Source organism: Humulus lupulus, chromosome 4 (assembly GCF_963169125.1).
Source record: "Humulus lupulus chromosome 4, drHumLupu1.1, whole genome shotgun sequence".
In the NCBI taxonomy this organism is placed as follows: Eukaryota; Viridiplantae; Streptophyta; class Magnoliopsida; order Rosales; family Cannabaceae; genus Humulus; species Humulus lupulus.
In genome coordinates this window covers 26,416,421-26,423,823 of record NC_084796.1, presented here as the reverse complement: position 1 = coordinate 26,423,823, position 7,403 = coordinate 26,416,421, and the positions used below count along the sequence as shown (strand labels likewise).

General features: G+C 47.2%; 1 non-coding gene across 1 annotated transcript; it reads right to left on the bottom strand.

Annotated features, from left to right (window-relative positions):
• Window positions 1-6,821: 6,821 nt before the first annotated feature.
• On the bottom strand, window positions 6,822-6,927 carry LOC133833238 (small nucleolar RNA R71). The gene has a single exon (XR_009892632.1). It is a non-coding gene; the product is annotated as a small nucleolar RNA R71 (small nucleolar RNA).
• Window positions 6,928-7,403: the final 476 nt, after the last annotated feature.

The following is a 7,403-nucleotide window of genomic DNA, read 5'->3' as shown; positions in this document are numbered from 1 at the left end:
CTCCTCTGAGCCAAGGTCAGCCTTCCAGCCATTCGAATAACAATGGGCACATTTTTCGCGCGACCGTGTGCCTCTGCACACTTCCGTTTCTTGAACAACTCTCGCTGAGTCATGCTCTCAAGCATCTATGAGTGCAATCATGCATCAAGGCTATCTAGCCAAGACACTCACACTATCCATAGGTTCTCACTATGGCAAGGCAAATCCCAACACCGATGCTCACCCAGACATTCGCAAGTCAAGGTAGCATGTGTGGCCAAGAGCCAACACCAAGCTGACGTGCCAACACCTCTCATCATGCCCCATTCGATACTATCCGATTAGCTCACGTCACAGACCAAGGACTCCCATACGTCCATGGTCCAATCCTCAAGGCACCATACCATCATGCATGTTGGCAGGCCCTCGAGACTGGCTGCCAGACTAGTAGCATACACTGGACCTCTGTCCTACTCAAGCATAGTGCACCCTCCAATGCTTGCATGCTAACAAGTCCCACGAATGGCTTCCCGTGCCATCTCGTGTCGAGATTCGTGACCATGGCGCACCACGACATCTCTCGAAGGTTTGGGCCACGTTCCATACAAGCGGCATCCCGGCAAGCCAAGGACACCGTACCCTTAAACCTCTGGCAGCATACTTCGATGCACTACCGGGGCGGCCCGGTAATGTCCATGAGTACTCCTACTCATGGAGACATATGAGTCCCCTCGTGGTCCTCATATGCCCGCCCTACTAGTCCTCCCAACTAGTAGTAGCTCACTTGACGCACTTGCGCCAGGGGGTGGTGGAGAGCTGACACCAGGTGCTCCCCTTACAAAGAGCCTTCTGAGCTTTTAGCCTTCTACCAAGAACATATATGATTTTCGCTTGGGAGACATATTTGGCTTCCAGCTCGCCAATTCTCCGTATCTCCCAAATCCGATCATACCATTGCGTTCATTGACCCTTCAATATGGAACCTACCAAGTCTCGTCCATTTCCGGGCAATATTGAAGATATTTACGAAAATGCCACTGCCGTACAAACTAGGCATCAGCATGCTCACCAGCCTGCACCCTCGCGTGCGCATCTGACCGAGCGCCATCCTAGCTTGTAACGTGCCATCAAGGCCGGCACGTTACACTCTCCCACACTTCAATTGTCGATGCCCTCATCGACAGACCGCTGGTCAATCTTCCTGCCTCGACTCCTAAGCTCACTCCATGCTTCTTCTAAATCTTGAGTCTGCACTAGTCCCTCTATCACTGTAGAACCACCAACTTGGTGATGATCTCCCACGTCCACCCTTGGACTCGATCACGGGCCCCATGCCACCTTCGCTATTCAGAATGCTCCCATGAAGTAGTGCCGCTGCACTCGAATACTCCTTGCATACATGAACTCCTCCGAGTCCATCACGATGTCCCTCCAGTCAACCAAGCAGCCCTTGGAACACTGACCCCAAAGCCAACACATCTTTTGATTGTTGCTTTCCCGCCAATTTTACAATGCCTACTCTCTTATTGACAAGGACGAAATTAAGGTGCACCCCTCAAGGTGAGGTTCGCAAACCAACCGTTCCCAACGACACCTACGAAACATCCTTCCATTGAAGGCATGTCTCTCTTCAACGTGGCACACATGCCAACTATAGCCTTATGCAGTATCTAGTGCATCCTTGCACACAGACTTCGCGAAGTAGTCTCCCAGACTTTTGGCCCTCCGGCCTTACTGCATACCCAAGGCTTGATGCAAAATGGCCACTTCTGACCATAAGCATCACTGCTCCTCTGAGCTTCTACAACGTGGTCAATGATCTGACATCATTCGAAACCACTACACTGCCTTCTGGCTCGTGCTCATGCTGACTCTCAGCATTGTGCCTCAAGTTCTGCCCTCAATTCAACCTTGCCTAACTCTAGATGGCCTGTTGAATCTTGATCAACTTGACTGCACTTTACCTCACCCTTGAGGTCTGAAGTTGTCCCAATCCGCTATCTCCCTTCGGCATATGTTCTCTGAATCATTCGTCTTGTGTTCCCATAAACACGTGTCCCCATAAAACACTAAGCATGTCCCATAACATGCTGCAAAACCTGCCCAATCTTGGTCTCAGCCTACGCCCATGCATACTGTCTATCTGCAGTTTCAATTGGTCACCTGACCTACTCGCATCAGTCATGCACGTCTTCGCACTGTACAACCCATCTGTTGTTGTGTTTCTCTCTAGATTCACACACCAAAACTGAACAAGTACCCTGACCCTTCGAACATATGAATTAGTGGGCTCCCCCACTTCAACTTAGGAATAACTTCTCTTCTCGAGGTGTACCTCTCAAGGTACAGCTCGCAAGCTAACCGCTTTCTCGTGCGGTCCCTCGTTCCATTTATCACTTTTGAAGATGATGTTGAACTACTGTCTCAGCCATTCTGACTCTTCGCCCCTCGACATCTCTATGTTGCCTTAGTGCCTGAGTCCTGTTGACTTTCACCCTAGGCAAACGTTGCACTGATGTTACCTTAGTACTTGAGTCCTGACGACTTTCACCCTAGGTAACTGGCTCTGTCTTTGTCTCTGAGTCTCCTTGACTTTACATTCTGAACAACTAACGATCTCCACGATAACTCATCTCGATGCTTTTGTAATGGAACATCGGTCTGCTATTTGGATGTTTGAACCGTGAAGGTCTCTCCCCCACTTCAACTGTTGGCGTCCTCGACAACTTGCCCACACGCAAGAACGTCTGACCGCCCCAAGTCTTCATGCACACAACAAATCTAGAAGTGCCCCCCGTAGGATGTGACTCTCGAGTAAACTACTTCGTGTAGCACCACTGTCGATTCCCCTATGCATGCACTGTCCACATAGCTATCCATCTGCTCTATACTAGCATCTCGCCCCTCCGGGCAGCTTCTCTCGGCTTCTATGGTCACTAAGTCCCAATAGCAAGGCCCTCCGGCCCACATTTAAACTCAAGCACCATCTCTGCCTCCTTAAGCCTTCTTGCAGTACTAAGTTTCCCTGACGCAGCCCTCCAGTGCTCTCGAAACTCTCGTACTATTCTGACCACTGCGCGCGGTCTACTCGGCCCTGCTGGCCTTTGATGCATATATTCCACAACATAGCATATCTTACAATGCCTTAGTGTTGCTCCCCCAAGATAACATCTCTGTGAGCCAACACGTCTCACTCAATTGTCTCGGTGCCTCCCCTCCGGACCAGAACAAGTAAACATGCCAACACTTCCAAGTACGACTGCCCTCTAACGATCGCGGCCACTGCCACCTTGGTCTCCCTGTGATGCCATTTGGCACACAAGTAGCAACTGAAGCATTCCATGCTCAACTTTATCTAGTTCCCCAAAGCTGTCCACTCTCGACTTCTGTCGTGACTGACAAGCGTCTGACGGCCACTATTATGCTCACTCACTCTTGCGTACAAGTTCCCTTTTCAACAATAGCGCTTCACGCGACTTACACTGTCACTCAGGCGAACCTGAACTAGTGAACCAAGCATAAAACCTTGACCTCTCGATCAAACCTTGTCTCATGTCAATGAGTTCCAACTCTTTTGTAGCACCTCTCCACAATTGCACGTGGTTGTTGTCTTTTTAGCATCTCTGAACTTTGATTCGAAGCAGCCATAACTTGTCCCCTCTCTAGGATGTCCAGTATTCCCACGAAGAAGAGCAACCAAGTCTCATCCCGTCTCAGCCTACTGATCCTTTCAAGGTGACTAAAAGGCTCAACGACATCTGTCCAAGCATCCAGACCTTTATGGTCCTTCAGCACGCCTACATCCTTTCTAGGATGGGCCAACCAGGTTCACCCCAACTTGAGATGAACCTGGCTCTGATACCAACTGTCACGGGCTGACATTTTGACAACAGAAATGCCCGTGCGGCACCTTGACTCCTCTGAGCCAAGGTCAGCCTTCCAGCCATTCGAATAACAATGGGCACATTTTTCGCGCGACCGTGTGCCTCTGCACACTTCCGTCTCTTGAACAACTCTCGCTGAGTCATGCTCTCAAGCATCTATGAGTGCAATCATGCATCAAGGCTATCTAGCCAAGACACTCACACTATCCATAGGTTCTCACTATGGCAAGGCAAATCCTAACACCGATGCTCACCCAGACATTCGCAAGTCAAGGTAGCATGTGTGGCCAAGAGCCAACACCAAGCTGACGTGCCAACACCTCTCATCATGCCCCATTCGATACTATCCGATTAGCTCACGTCACAGACCAAGGACTCCCATACGTCCATGGTCCAATCCTCAAGGCACCATACCATCATGCATGTTGGCAGGCCCTCGAGACTGGCTGCCAGACTAGTAGCATACACTGGACCTCTGTCCTACTCAAGCATAGTGCACCCTCCAATGCTTGCATGCTAACAAGTCCCACGAATGGCTTCCCGTGCCATCTCGTGTCGAGATTCGTGACCATGGCGCACCACGACATCTCTCGAAGGTTTGGGCCACGTTCCATACAAGCGGCATCCCGGCAAGCCAAGGACACCATACCCTTAAACCTCTGGCAGCATACTTCGACGCACTACCGGGGCGGCCCGGTAATGTCCATGAGTACTCCTACTCATGGAGACATATGAGTCCCCTCGTGGTCCTCATATGCCCGCCCTACTAGTCCTCCCAACTAGTAGTAGCTCACTTGACGCACTTGCGCCAGGAGGTGGTGGAGAGCTGACACCAGGTGCTCCCCCTACAAAGAGCCTTCTGAGCTTTTAGCCTTCTACCAGGAACATATATGATTTTCGTTTGGGAGACATATTTGGCTTCCAGCTCGCCAATTCTCCGAATCTCCCAAATCCGATCATACCATTGCGTTCATTGACCCTTCAATATGGAACCTACCAAGTCTCGTCCATTTCCGGGCAATATTGAAGATATTTACGAAAATGCCACTGCCGTACAAACTAGGCATCAGCATGCTCACCAGCCTGCACCCTCGCGTGCGCATCTGACCGAGCGCCATCCTAGCTTGTAACGTGCCATCAAGGCCGGCACGTTACACTGGGGCGCCACCTACATACCCGATTTTTCTGGTCTTCTCCCCTGCGATTTCTCTTGAAAACTAAGCTTCTAAACCAATCTTAAAAATCATCCAAACATACCATTCAACCCAAAAAATTCATCCATACCACAACCTCCTCAAAACCCAAGAAAAATTTCTCAAAAACCTCCATGAATTCACAACTAATCACATCAAATTTCTCAACTGAAAACTATTAGAAAAACAGAGTATAATCAAAGTTTCATGGCTGAATTCTTACCTCAAGCTTGAATTGAGTCCTCTTCAATGGATGAACTAAGGTTCTAAGCTCCAAACCTTTATTTCCTAGCTTGGTTCTTCAAGTAGGTTTCAAAAATTCCAAAGGAGGAGGATGATGGCCGTGAGAAGGAAAGAGAAGGCTCTGTTTTTGGTTTCAGTTTCTACAGCTTGAATGCCTGATATATATATATATCTTAGGGGTGAAAAGAATATTTTTCCCCTAGGTCATTTAAAGTTTTCTAAAGGCTCCCAAGGGAAAAGCCATCCTTTCCTGCTTATTTCGTTAATCATAATTAACACTCTCCAATTCCTGTTATTTCCAAAATTATAAAATACCAATAACTCATATCCCGTCACCCTTTAATTCCTGGCAACACTTTAATCACCAAATTACCCCGAGACTCATCCCAAGCCCCGAACTTAATCTTGTTATGACCAAACCGCTAACCTGCACTCAAAGATCTTTTCATGCCAAATAGCTCGAACAAATCCACATTATAATTTGGCCTCAACAATAGATCACCAACATGCATACAAATATACAATTACGCCCTCAATAGGCCAAATTACCAAAATGCCCCTATGATAAACTGTGGACCCACATGCATGTATTTAACATCATATTATAATATAATTCCCATAACACATGCATATAATAATTTAATGGCATAATAAATCAATTATGGCCCTCCCGGCCTACTTATCCAACCATTAAACGACCTTAGGGATTTTGGGGCATTACACTACTTGCAGCCCTTGAGCCGCCAAAGTGGCCCTCATGACGTTAACCATCTCTTGCAGGGCGACTATATTCCCCTATAGGGCGTCTATATTTTAAGCTGGAAGGAAATTTGGCCCGTGAGGGCCACCACTTAGGATGGTTCCTCCGTGTAAAAGGACTGAGAGTAGTCACTCTCGTAGTACTCACCGTCCTCGCCGTCGTACACGGCGTTCTCGCCGTTATCTTCCTGGGCCACCTCCGGGTTTGCTAGCGGAGGTAGTCGACTGGGCTCTCCTCCCTCATCGGTGGTGTGAGAAATAACGTTTTCATGTGTGTTTCTTCGGGTGGTCACCATTATTGAATCTTCAAGGATTTATTCAAGCTCTGAATGAAAACACCATAATGTTGACTGCCTTTTTTGCTATCAACTAATTAAAAGAACTTAAAGAAAATGCAGTAATAGGTCACATATTTTACTCCCTACTATTACGGGGATACATTCAAGTATTCGTCCTCCTGTTGTAGAGGCGAATAATTTTGAGATAAAACCCTCGATCATTCAGATGGTACATAATTGTGTACAATTCGGGGGATTACCAAACGAGGATCCAAGTCTCCACATCACCAATTTTTTAGAGCTGTGTGCAACATTCAAAATGCATGAGGTGAGTAATGATGCTGTCAGATTAAGATTATTCCCATTTTTCTTAAGAGACAGAGCTAAGAGTTGGTTGAATTCATTACAAGCCAATTCTATAGTCACTTGGGAAGACTTGGCTAAAATATTCCTTGGTAAATATTTTTCTCCTACAAAGTCAGCCCGATATAGAAGAGAGATTAATAACTTTCATCAATTAGATGGGGAGTCTTTATATGATGCTTGGGAATGTTTTAAAGAGTTGCAAAGGAAGTTTCCACATTATGGAATAGAGAAGTGGTTGCTGGTTCACACGTTTAACACTGGTTTGGGGGGAAATACAAGGAAAATTATTAATGCAGCATCGGGAGGAGCGTTTATGAGAAAAAAATGCTAATGAAGCTTATGAATTACTGGAAGAGATGGCCATGAATAACTATAATTGGCCCACTAAGCGTGAGAATAAGAAGGTGGCAGGAGTCTTAGAGGTTGATCCTATTTCTTTATTGACCGCTCAAGTGGCATCTCTAACCAAGCAATTGTAGCAGAGTAACCTCGCTGCCCAAGCAATGCAAGTACAAAATGTAATGAGTTGTGAGATTTGTAGGGGTCCGCATTCTTATGAACAATGCTCGAGCACTGCTAGTTGCTCAACAGACATGAACAATATGCCTTTGGAACATGCACAGGCTATTGGTAACTTTCCAAGACCTGGACTCAACACTTACTCAAATACATATACTCCTGCGTGGAAGAATCACCCCAAC